Raw genomic sequence first — 13,881 nt, forward strand, 5'->3', positions numbered from 1 at the left:
TGAATTAATATAGGCTCCTGATATTTGGTCACTTGCATTTTTCATTCGATCCCATGCCGCCTATCAAACCGTGATACCGCTGCTGCTAAATGGGACCCGCATGTCATCCTCTATGAGCAATCAACTTTCTTTTCTTGGAGTTTTTTTTGGCACCTCATATTTGGTCACTTGCCTTTTTCTTTCGATCTCATGCCACGTTTGAAACGTTGAGGACCTGCTGGCTCATGGGACCCGCATGTCATCCTCTATGTGCTATAAAAGTTTCCTTTGTTGGATTTTTTTTCACCCTCTGATTTTGGCTTGCCTTTTTCTTTTGATCCCCTGCCCCCTTTGAAACGTTGAGTAAGCTGTTGGCTCAAGGGACCCGCATGTCATCCTCTATGTCCATCAACTTTCTTTTCTTGGATTTTTTTCACCCCCTAATTACTAGCTACTTTCTTTTTCTTTTGATCTCAAGCCGCATTACAAACATTGAGACCGCTGTCGCAAAATGGGACCCACATGTCATCCTCTATGTACAATAAATCTTGGATTATTTTTGGCTCGATATTTGGTCACTTGCCTTTTTCTTTCGATCTCATGCCACCTTTGAAACGTTGAGTAAGCTGCTGGCTCATGGGTCCCGCATGTCATCCTCTACGAACAATAAAAGTTTCCTTTCTTGGAGTTATTTTTGACCCCTAATTTCTGGCTATTTGCCTTTTTCTTTTGATCCCCTGCCCCCTTTGAAACGATGAGGACGCTGTTTGCAGGTCGGTCCCACATGTCATCCTCTATGAACAATAAAAGTTTCCTTTGGTGGATTTATTTTTGACCCCTAATTAATTTCTGGCTATTTCCTTTTTTTTCTTTTGATCCCCTGCCGCCTTGGAATTGTTGAGAATGTCACGCCTCATTTTTCTTTCGCCCCCCCGCCGCCATGGAAACGTTGAGTCCGCTGCTCCTACATGGGACCCGCATGTCATCCTCAAGTGAGTTTAAAGTTTGTTGTCGTGGATTATTTTTGGCTCCTGATATTTGGTCACTTGGCTTTTTCTTTCGATCTCATGCCGACTTTGAAACGTTGAGGATGCTGCTGCCTCATGGGTCCCGCATGTCATCCTCTCAGAACGATAAATGTTTTCTTTTCTTATATTTTTTTACCAACTGATTTTTGGCTTTTTTTTATTTTCGATCGCCTGCCGCCTTTGCATCGTTGGCGACGCGGCTGGCGGATGGGTCCCCGATGTCACCTCCCCGTACAAGAAACATGTGATATTTTATTTTGCAGACAATAAATGTTGTATTTCGCTCTGAGCTATTGCAAACGGATAAATTAAATCTTTATATCTACATAAACAAACTTATATGTTGAATCTCCTTGTTTTTTTGTTTTTGCGAAGCATAGGACTTTCCTGTTTTTTTTTTTGAGAAAAATCCGACCTTTCCTGTTTTGGAGTGGGCTGAAATTGTACGAGTCAAAAGGCCCAGCAGGATAGTTCGAAGGCCCAGATGTCCAGATACAGCCCAATTGAAATCTTTCTTTTCTTGGATTTTTTTTCACACCCTGATTTCTGGCTACTTCATTTTTCTTTCGGTTCTGTGCCGCCTTGGAAGCGTTGAGACCGCTGCTACAAAATGGGACCCGCATGTCATCCTCTATGTACAATAAAGTTTCTTTTTTTGGATTATTTTTGGCTCCTGATATTATGTCACTTGCCTTTTTCTTTCAATCTCATGCCGACTTTGAAACGTTGAGGAAGCTGCTGGCTCATGGGTCCCGCATGTCATCCTCTATGAACAATAAAAGTTTCCTTTGTTGGATTTATTTTTTTCCCCTAATTTCTGGCTATTTGCCTTTTTCTTTTGATCCCCTCCCCCTTTGAAACGATTACGACGCAGCTGGCAAGTCGGTCCCACATGTCATCCTCTATGAACAATAAAAGTTTCCTTTGATGGATTTATTTTTGACCCTAATTAATTTACTCGCTATTTCCTTTTTTCTTTTGATCCCCTGCCGCCTTGAAATAGTTGAGGATGCTGCTGCCTCATGGGTCCCGCATGTCATCCTCTCGTAAAGGTAAATGTTTCTTTTCTTGAATTTGTTTACCAACCGATTTTTGGCTTATTTTTCTTTCGATCTCCTGCCACCTTTAAAACGTTGACGACGCTTGGCTCATGGGTCCCCAATGTCAGCCTCCCCATACCGCAAATCCTCTTCTGCAAAGGTTGTATTTCTAGATAGATAAGGTGGATTCGAATCTGCCATGGTTCAGCGGCTCGGGTAAGCCTTCTTGCACCGATTAATGGAAGTACCGTATAGCAAGGTCAAGACATGTGGCTCGGTGTAATGAATCTATTTGAATCATGTTGTGGGTTCAATCGATAGTTCTCTAACAGGTCAGCCAAAATAGAAATTAAGTTTTTTTCTAAAACGGAAATGCAAATTAAGATGAACACAAACATTAGTTATCATAATAGCTGATCATACATACATACTTGCTAAGAGCAAAAGCTTGCCGAGTTTTACCACCCATACAATTAATTAGCGATTCGGATAAGATAACCTTATATAAGTATAACTACAAATGCATTTGCTAAGGGCTCATGGGGCAACAGAACTAGACAACCGCGAACTTTATGACCAGCATGTCACTGCGGCATCGAAAGATCTTGACCTTCAACTTTGATCCAATGCGAAGTTTGGCACCGTCAATGAACTTTTTCCACCGGAAGTAACACCAAGCGGCCATCTCGTGGGACCGACGGAGTACCGTCCCTCCACGGTGAGACCTTCACTCTCCATGACGAGGATATCTTGCCCCTTCGGCCAGCATTGAGATCCTTGGAGATACTTTTAGGCAATTTTCGATTCAAAGCAAGAGATACCACCAAAAATTAGTCAATGGCACCAATGCATCGAACCATGTGAGACTTTGAGCAGAGAAGACATCAAGATAAGAGCAGTTATGCTGTCATATACTCACGAACATAGCCTTCAGATGCGTCCTGGTCACCACACGGGTGGCCACGAATGAGCCGAGACCTCGGTGATCTGGTCGAGTGCAGGAGCACAGGCTGGTACACGAGCCAGTGCCGATGCAGAGACTGCTGGGCAGTGCGATAACGGTGCCTCTAGAGGAACCGGTGCTGATGCAGAGACTGTTGGGCAGGTGCGATAAACGGTGCAGCTAGAGGAACCGATCTTGATGCGAGAAGCCTTTGGCAGGTGTAGTATATGGGGCCTCTACAGGAACCAATGCTGATGTAGGGGACTCTTTGGGTAGATGCAGATAAACGGAGCTGAGTACAGAACCGGTGCCGATGCAGGAGAGTGGGAAGCCGGTGCCGGTCTTGGTGTGGTTGCCCTTTGTGACATCCGCTCATGTTCCATCGGGGGATCTGCAGCTTTGATCATGTTAAACCCAGCAAGCTAGAACAGAGGGAATGGTTTAGAACAAGCTGCTCGGAAACAGTTATCAAAAGATATGAGTAGAAAAAAGTTACATATTATATATTTGGAAGTGTCTCCAACTCAGAAGCGATTACGTATATCCGACCGTTTGAGTTTCGATCCTCACTCGTCGCCCTTCTTCGCACCGTAGTCAAAAGCAAACTTTCTCCAATCATGTCCATACAAATATGTGATGGCCTGCGTCTTGTAGACATACACCTCATAGACCGTGTAGGTGTTCATCAATTTGCCATTGCCATGCATAGTGAAAGACCCTTCATGCGGACACATCTGGTTAATCATTGGACGAAGTTCACAAGGTAGAGTCTGCATGTGAAAATTGATACAAATGTAAGAAGCAGGAAGACTAAAAACAAGACTTTACTATATGCCAATTCATGCTAAACCACTGAGAATACATACCTGTAACTCTGTGAAGGAGCTACTAGAAAGGTAGATAGAGCCATAGGAGGTGTTATATGCGGGGTATGTACATGGGCCCGCCATATTCCCATAAGCTCGGCATCGGGATGGTGAAGGAAACATGGGAGGTACTACTGGTGCGTAGCGCTGAATGTAAGTGGAAGAATTAGGTTGTGTAAAGTGCATAGTTCAGAGCAATGCAAATGTTGACAAGCGAGTGCATAACACTATGTTACAAACTGAACAGTGAAAAATTAGTGTATGATGAATATAAGCATGCTAATTTGGTGTTTCCGAATTCTAAAAAGCATTAGACAGAGCCGGTGATAATATCAGACATAAATCATGGCATGTATATGTGGCTTAAGAAAATATACCGGAACCCTTGGATGGTTACGGCCCGGCTGGTCCTTGGACTTGAGCTTATATAAGCATCCGAAGGTGGGGCCGACGGTAACTTGGTGGCAGCCTCTGCAGATGCCTCATCAGCGGCGGTTGCAATCCTTTTGACCAATGAAGGGTTAGCGATTTCGATCTGCATATGAAAATTGAAGAGCAAACGGACATCAGCAGTGATATATAAAATGAATCTATGAGACACTGATGCATATAGTGCTGGATGTAAGTGTAAGAATAGGTGTGTGTGTTTCTGAACTATTGGTAAGCATTAGACAAAGCCGGCAATAAACAGACAAAAATTAAATCATGTATGAGGATTAAGAAAATATACCTGCTTACTGAAAAGGGTACCACCCACTGCCCGTGGCCTTGTGCTTGAGGAGGTTTTCGAGAAGATGGTGGCGGCACCATCGTCTTCACGCAGCCTCATCAGATCATTTTTTATCCATTTGAGTAGAGGCACGAAGTTTCATCCTGCATATGAATAGCAACAGAACTCATCATTGATATTTAATAAATCTATGAGATAGACTGATGCAAATAGTGCGGGTGTAAGTGGAAGAATAGGGTTGTGCATAGAGAACGAGTTGACAACAATGCAAATGATTACAAAAGAAGCCAATGGAAATCAACAGTTTATATCTTTGGATGAGACAGATGAAAAGTGAAAAATTAGTGTATGATGATTGTAAGCAAACGCAGTTGTTTCTAAACTTTTGGTAAGCATTAGACAAAGCCAACAGTAATTAAACAGATAATAATGAAATCATGTATGTGGATTAAGAAAATATACCAGATTCATTAAAAGGTCACCACCAGTGGCCCATGGCCTCGTGCTTGTAGAGGTTTTCGGAAGATGGTGCCGGCACCATCGTCCTCACAAAGAGCCTCATTAGCCTCATTTTGCATCCACTTGAGTAAAGGCGCAGCAGATTTCAGCCTGCATAAGAATGGGAACAGATCTCAGCGGTGATATTGAATGACTCGAGACAGATCGATGCATATAGTCTGGATGTAAGTGGAAGGGTATGGCCGTGTATGGACAACAGTTCACAACAATGCAAGGGTGTGTTCGGTTAGAAACAGCGTGGAATGGAATGGAATGGTTCCATTTCAGAGGAATGGAATGGTTAAATTTTTGTTCGGTTAGGATAAATGGAGAGCGAGAAGAGATCGAGGTTAAACTAACCATTTGTCTCAAAATTGTAATTAACAATTGCAAATGACATTTTAATCTCAAAGTCGTAATTAACAGCGCCTAATGGTGCTCTTTTAATCTAAAAATCGTAATTAACATCATTTTTTGTTGGGTTAGGGAACTGGAGTAGATGAACATTCTTGTATGATGATTGTAAGCAAACGAATTTGGTGTTTCTAAACTTTTGGCTTCGAGATCTTATGGGTTTCAACTCTAGCCTACCCCAACTTGTTTGGGACTGAAAGGCTTGGTTGTTGTTGTTGTTGTTGTAAACTTTTGGCAAGCATAGAAAAACCGACAATAAACAGAGAAAAATCAAGGCATGTTTTGTGGATTAAGAAAATATACCATATTCATTAAAAGATCACCACCCAGTGGCGCGTGGCCTTGTGCTTGTAGAGGCATTTAGAAGATGGGGACGGCATCAACATACCGGCAGCTTTGATCAGCCGCAGCTTTGATCTTCCTTTTGAGTAAAGGCCCTAAAGTTTCAGTCTGCATATGAATAGCAAAACAAAAGGCAGACCTCAGCAGTGATATTGAATTACCGTATGAGATAGACTGATGCATATAGTGGATGCTCTTAGCCTTTTGCAGGCGTGAACACTAGCTATGGACAGACAAAAAACTAGTTAACTCAGCTTTGTCTAGATATGAATGTACTACCACCATCCAAAAGCTTAAGCCTTATTTATTTTTGAGAAATCAAAACAAGCAAAGTTTGACCAAAATTTTAGAACATTCTATCAACAAATATAATACGTGTAGATACCGTAGGAAAATATATTTTATTATCTATTTAATGATATTAATTTTGTATTTTGCATGTTACCGATTTTTGGTAAAAGCTTAGTCAAACATGGTATAGTTTGACTTTCTAAAAATAATATAAGCCCAAAGCTTTGGGATGGAGGCGATAGTATCTAGAGCTAAAACACATCTAGATACATCCGTATCTGAGATAGTTGAGTCAATTAATTTGGATCTGAGGGAGTATCGATTCAGACTACATCATGGTAAGTTGGTTAAAAAAATTACCCACAGGCGGTCCCCGCCCATTTCGGCGATGGCATTTCGCTTCTTGTCTGCTGCAGATCGGGCCATGCTCTGCGGCGGGTGGGGCGCTATTCTCGTTCCCCATAGCCTCGGCCACGGAACCTGGAGGTACCAACCTGATACAGAGAATATAGAGCATGGTGTCACAGAGGCTTTACGCACAAACACCCGAAGACATGTGCTACTTTAAGCATATTCCGTAACAGGAACAGATTGAGGATGCGAGAGAGACACTTAAAAGGTAAAGAGTGGATAAGCAAACGGAGTACACTGCTTCGCGGGGCTGGGGACGCAGCTCGTGCTCAGCCAACTGCCCACATGCGTGGTGGCCTTACGCTCCATTGCCCCCACCGCCGAGGTCTTACCTTTCCTGTACAAGCTAACAAAAGATACAGTGAGGATCAGCAGAAACTACAAAGGTTGCAAATGTCGACAAATAAAGGAAGAACACCCCAATCCAAGCAAAGGTAGCCCCCCCCCCCCACCCCCCGCAAACACTCCCAGCTCGAGGGGGACCAGAAAGACACCCCTTCGCCCCAACTCGGACAGAGAGGCGCCAGCTATCGAGGAGGGGAAAAAAGGACCGATCTCGAGAAAGGAAAGAACATTACTAGTCCTACCTAATCCGCTTGGTCTAGATGCGACTTGCCCCTCCAAGCTGGATGCCTGGACGGTGGAGGCGAAAGGAGGGGATCGAGCTAGCGACTTGCATCCGTCGGCAATCGGCACTCGATCGGGAGAGAAGGGGTGCTACATAAAGGGGAGGGGTAACATATTTTATTACACAGTGAACTTACTGATGTGACTAGTCATTACATGTCTCACTGAAACTAGGGCCCATAGCGTGGCACCCCAAATTCACTTGAAGCTGCCCGGCGGGACGCATTGGCGCGTCAAGAAACCCCCGAATTGTAGCGGGGAAATGAAACATTTCACAAAAATTCGAAATTCAAGCACACCGCCACGCGCCAAGCACGCGGCTGTTCCTTCCTCTTCCTCGGTTCCTCCTCCCCTATCCGAAAAACCCCAAATCCCAAGCTCAAACCAAAAAAAACAAATCCCCTGGCCGCCATGCATGTCCTCGTTAACCCGGCGGAGATCGTTCCCGGACGATGCGGACCCCCGCCCGAGATCCAGAATTCCGTCCACCTCGAGGCACCTGCGTCTTTGTCTCGCAGCAGCGGCTTGAGGGCGCTGAAGAGGAAGTTCCGCCGAAAAGTGCTCATGGCAACCGTGCAAGCTCACCGGCGTGCTGCATCCCGAGAGGAACTGGTCAAAGCTTTGCTATTCGCCACACACAAAAAATTGCGGGCCAAGATCTGGTCAAAGCTTCGTCGATGGCTTGCCGCGAGAGGCTTGGAGTCCAGAGTCAATAAACTAGCTGCTCGAGGATCAAGGGCGGTTTACACGGATTCATATTAAGCTGACTCAAGTTTGTTAGTCTAGTTAACAAATGCATCTAGATACATCCATATCTAGACAGAATTGAGTCAATTAATATGAATCAGAGGGGAGTACCTGAAAGTGTTTCATGCTACCAACTAATGCGCTGGCAGGAATCGCTGTAGAAGTAATTGTGCTACTACTCATACGATGAACTGATTGTGTGGGTGTCAAATTTTGCAATGCGATCATCCACTGAATGCTTAATCTAGCGCCAAAGGCGTACAAATCATAACATACTACAGCACCAGAACATAAGAGTACGAATCATAAAGTAGCTCAACATTTTGCATCAGGGCTGGGTGGTCCTGAGACTACCGGGACGCCCCTGATGATCTCCGGGTGTGCATCCTCTTCAACGCAAAGCTGTGTACTCGGTCCACGGCCTCCTTCTGTAGGCTGGATAATCTCAGGTGCAGGACCTTCGTCTATGAGAGGCTCGTCATCAGTACCATCCACAGGTGCATCGAGGCTGGGTGGTCTTGAGACTACCGGACGCCCCGATGATCTCCGGCGTGCATCCACTTCAACGCAAAGCTGTGTACTCGGTCCACGGCCTCCTTCTGTAGACTGGATAATCTCAGGTGCAGGACCTTCGTCTATGAAAGGCTCGTCATCAGTACCATCCACAGGTGCATCAAACTGAGATTCATCTTCAAATCTCCCATCAAACTGAGAGACCTCTTCAACTCTATGCTTCTGCAATTAGTACATCAACCGATTAGACGAACATCTAAGGGATGCAACCTGAACAAATGCCGTTTTACATATTTACCTTCTCATCGGCACAAAGACATGTCCCGAGCTGAAACCCGTTTCCTGAAGCAAGCGCTTTTTCTCTCCTTCCCGTCCATCCATCTGCAACAAGTTAAATTTGAGTACGTAACCTTGCACAAGAATGCAAACTATTGATTGAAACAATGGGCAGCATCAATATAAATAATTAACTACATATGCCGACACACATACGGTGTGAGCAAGATCTGCTTCTCCTGCTAAAGGATCATTATATGGTTCACCATGCTAAACCCGCCTAACATATGTGCGGTCCATCCCAAAAATGTGTAAATGATCTGCCACTACGGGGTGAGGCCTCTTCTCACCATTCATACATGTGCAGCGAGCAATACACGTCCAGGTTGTGACCTTCATGAGCTCTAATAAACCCCATAAAGGGTTGAACACCATTTATATATGAAGGGGAACATAAGTGTCCATGCAGTATCCAAGTTCTGTCCATCTGTTTAATTATGAGATACAGTGGTTGGTGATTAATTTAAGGCGAAGTAGGAAATGTATATCCATCGAGTACAAAACTATACTACATGATTATGCATTTCAGCAATCATGTCGAGTACAAAACAAAAAATGCCCATCGACATTTTAGCAAACAGATCGTGTACAAAACTCTGCCATGGCATTTCAGCAAATTAACGGATCGAGTGCGAGAATCGACTCTATATGCCCACGCAAATGAACAAATTGATCGATGACAAATCGAGCGGAAAACTATAAAGTACCAATTAGTTCGAGCATCTTGACGAATTTTTTAGCAGCATCAAGAAAATATAAATCGTTAGGCCGTCTTGCCCGATACATGATTGAGCTAGAGATAGCAGCCCTACCGTGGATCAACTTGACCGCCGGTGCGTCTCGAGAAGAACGACGGGAGGGAAGCTTCTTCTTCGCACGGACGGGACGGGGAGGAAGCTCTTCGCACGGACGGGGATAAGTTGTGTAGGGGTGGGTGGGGGTCATGCGGCCGGGCCGCCGGGGTGATAATTAAGGTCGGTAGGTGGCGTTTAATGGAGTTGCGTGTGTAATTTGCCGTGCACAAGGTTGAGGAATAGGCGGTTCCCTTTGCCGATCTCACAATTCAAACTATCCCGCCCATGTAGTTTAAATTCGCCATATTTTCGTTAAATCGACATAAAGTCATGTGAGTGGGGGAAAATTAGCAAAGTTGCTTGAAAAATAGTAAAACTCTGGAATTATCCTTTAAATATGCTCTACTTCGTGTGGAAATCGGGGTGTGGAAGCATGTTGAGCTGTTTTATTTGTACTTTCTTCATTAAAACTCCCATTTTATGCACTTTGGATGGAAAGAAATCATTTGTACATAAATTTTGACAACGCCATTTGCAAACACTAATTGTTTTACATGCCAAGATGCACCCATCCACCAAATATATATGGGGCAAAAGTTTATCACAATCTAGCAGATATGCACAATTAGTGAGGGACCCCTTTTGATTTTGTGCAATTTCCACTAATTAGGTAGAGAGAAGGGGTTAATTAATTAGGCCATGTTAGGGGTTATGTGTTTTAGATTAGGTTGTGTGGATTCAAATACAACTTCTTTATTTGTGTGCTATGATTAATCAAAACTAGATTGATCATTGCACACATTATTAGAGGCGCATGCCTTTGCGCACAAAGTGCATGTGTGTGTTGTTGGCCACCAATTAACGAGAGAGAGAGAGAGAGACAGAGAGAGAGAGAGGTAGAGAGAGATCTACATACGAGAGAGCGATTGAAATCCCCAAATTAAACACATATATATATGCATGGCACATTTAATTTAATTAGATAACCGCGAGCTAAGGCACCCCTGGCCTGCTTGATGCACAATTAAGTGTCATTGGCCTATATATAGGGTTTAATTAGGGTTTAGGGTTTAGGGTTAGGAGGTTAGGGTTTAGGGTTTAGGGTCTAGGGTCTAGGGTTTAATGTTTATGGTGTTTAGGGGTTTAGGGATTAGGGATTAGGGTTTATTTAATTAGGGTTTAAGGTTTATGGATCATCGATCGAGTGCGCACACACACATTATTAGAGGCACACGCGCCTTTGCGCATAAAGTGCATGTGTATATGTGTGTGTTTTTTTGGCCAACAACGATATATAGATGATCGAGAGAGAGAGAGATTGAAATCCCCAAGAATATGTTCAAATATATATTAAAATATATGCACGAATGCATGCATGGTAGGCCATGCATGCACACTAATTATATATATATTATGAGGAAACTTAATCAAATGTGTTTTCATTCGAGAGAACTTGTCAAAATTCAAGTTAATTAATTTATCATCGATAATTATACAAGATAATTAATGAATCTCAGGGAGATGTTATACAGCATATGATCGATATAGGCCATGCCGTATATATTAATTGGTGTTAATCTACTGTTTAATTTGCTAGCTAGCTGCTATATATAGATCGAGCATGTTTTTATTAGATCGGGTTATAGCTAGCTAATATAGTTTAGGGTTATGTGTTTTAATGAACTAGGGTTTGATTAGCTAGGGGTTAGTTATATATATGGTTTAGGGTTAATGTATGGCACATTTAATTTAACTAGAGGACCGCGAGCTAGGCACCCCTGGCCTGCTTGATGCACAATTAAGTGTCGTTGACCTATATATAGGGTTTAATTAGGGTTTAGGGTTAGCTAGGGTTTAGGGTTTAGGGTTTAGTGTTTAGGGTGTTTAGCTAGGGTCTAGGGTTTAGTTTAGGGTGTTTAGGGTCTAGGGTTTAGGGTTTAATTAGTGTTTAGGGTGTTTAGGGTTTAGGGTTTAGGGTTTAGTGTTTACGGTGTTTAGGGTCTAGGGTTTAGGGTTTAGTGTTTAGGGTGTTTAGGGTCTAGGGTTTAGTGTTTAGGGTGTTTAGGGTTTAGGGGAGTTTTAGGGTTGTTTAAGGTTTAGGGATCATCGATCGAGTGCGCACACACATTATTAGAGGCACCCCGCGCCTTTGCGCATAAAGTGCATGCGTATATATGTACGTGTGTGTTTTTTGCCACCAACAACGATATATAGATGATCGAGAGAGAGAGATTGAAATCCCCTAGAATATGTTCAAATATATATTAAAATTGATATAGGCCATGTATATTTTAATTGGTGTTAATCTACGGTTTGCTAGCTAGCTGCTATATATAGAGCATGTTTTTATTAGATCGGGTTATAGCTAGCTAGTACAGTTTAGGGTTATGTGTTTTAATTAAGTAGGGTTGATTAGCTAGGGTTAGTTACATATATATGGTTTAGGGTTAATGCATGGCACATTTAATTTAATTAGAGGACCGCGAGGCACCCCCTGGCCTGCTCGATGCACAATTAAGTGTCGTTGGCCTATACATAGGGTTTAATTAGGGTTTAGGGTTAGCTAGGGTTTAGGGTTAGGGTTAGGGTTAGGGTTAGGGTTTAGGGTCTAGGGTGGTTTAGGGTCTAGGGTTTAGGGTTTAGGGTTAGCTAGGGTTTAGGGTTAGGGTTAGGGTTAGGGTTAGGGTTAGGGTTTAGGGTCTAGGGTTTAGGGTTTAGTGTTTAGGGTGTTTAGGGTTTAGGGATTAGAGATTATTAGGGATTAGGGATTTAAGGTTTTAGGGGTTGTTTAAGGTTTAGGGATCATCGATCGAGTGCGCACACACATTATTAGAGGCACCCGCGCCTTTACGCATAAAGTGCATGCGTATATATGTGTGTTTTTTGGGCCACCAACGATATATAGATGATCGAGAGAGAGATTGAAATCCCCAAGAATATGTTCAAATATACATTAAAATATATGCACGAATGCATTGTAGGCCATGCATGCACACTAATTATATATATATTATGAGGCAACTTAATCAAATGTGTTTTCATTCGAGAGAACTTGTCAAAATTCAAGTTAATTAATTTATCACGATAATTATATAATTAATTAATGAATCTCAGGGATATGTTATACAACATGATCGATATAGGCCATGTATATTTTAATTGGTGTTAATCTACGGTTTGCTAGCTAGCTGCTATATATAGAGCATGTTTTTATTAGATCGGGTTATAGCTAGCTAGTATAGTTTAGGGTTATGTGTTTTAATTAAGTAGGGTTGATTAGCTAGGGTTAGTTACATATATATGGTTTAGGGTTAATGCATGGCACATTTAATTTAATTAGAGGACCGCGAGGCACCCCTGGCCTGCTCGATGCACAATTAAGTGTCGTTGGCCTATACATAGGGTTTAATTAGGGTTTAGGGTTAGCTAGGGTTTAGGGTTAGGGTTAGGGTTAGGGTTTAGGGTCTAGGGTTTAGGGTTTAGTGTTTAGGGTGTTTAGGTTTAGGGATTAGGGATTAGAGATTTAAGGTTTTAGGGTTGTTTAAGGTTTAGGGATCATCGATCGAGTGCGCACACACATTATTAGTGGCTGTAGCGCCTTTACGCATAAATTGCATGCATATATATGTGTGTTTTTTGGCCACCAACGATATATAGATGATCGAGAGAGAGAGATTGAAATCCCCAAGAATATGTTCAAATATACATTAAAATATATGCACGAATGCATGGTAGGCCATGCATGCACACTAATTATATATATATTATGAGGCAACTTAATCAAATGTGTTTTCATTCGAGAGAACTTGTCAAAATTAGAGTTAATTAATTTATCACGATAATTATATAATTAATTAATGAATCTCAGGGATATGTTATACAACATGATCGATATAGGCCATGTATATATTAATTGGTGTTAATCTAAGGTTTGCTAGCTAGCTGCTATATATAGAGCATGTTTTTATTAGATCGGGTTATAGCTAGTATACTTTAGGGTTATGTGTTTTCATTAAGTAGGGTTGATTAGCTATGGTTAGTTACATATATATGGTTTAGGGTTAATGCATGGCACATTTAATTTAATTAGAGGACCGCGAGGCACCCCCGGCTGCTTGATGCACAATTAAGTGTCGTTGGCCTATATATAGGGTTTAATTAGGGTTTAGGGTTAGGGTTAGGGTTTAGGGTATAGGGTTTAGTGTTTAGGGTGTTTAGGGTTTAGGGATTAGGGATTAGGGTTTCAGGGTTGTATAAGGTTTAGGGATCATCGATCGAGTGCGCACACACATTATTAGAGGCACCCGCGCCTTTGCGCATAA

The sequence above is a fragment of the Lolium perenne genome, chromosome 6, assembly GCF_019359855.2.
Source record: "Lolium perenne isolate Kyuss_39 chromosome 6, Kyuss_2.0, whole genome shotgun sequence".
NCBI lineage: Eukaryota > Viridiplantae > Streptophyta > Magnoliopsida > Poales > Poaceae > Lolium > Lolium perenne.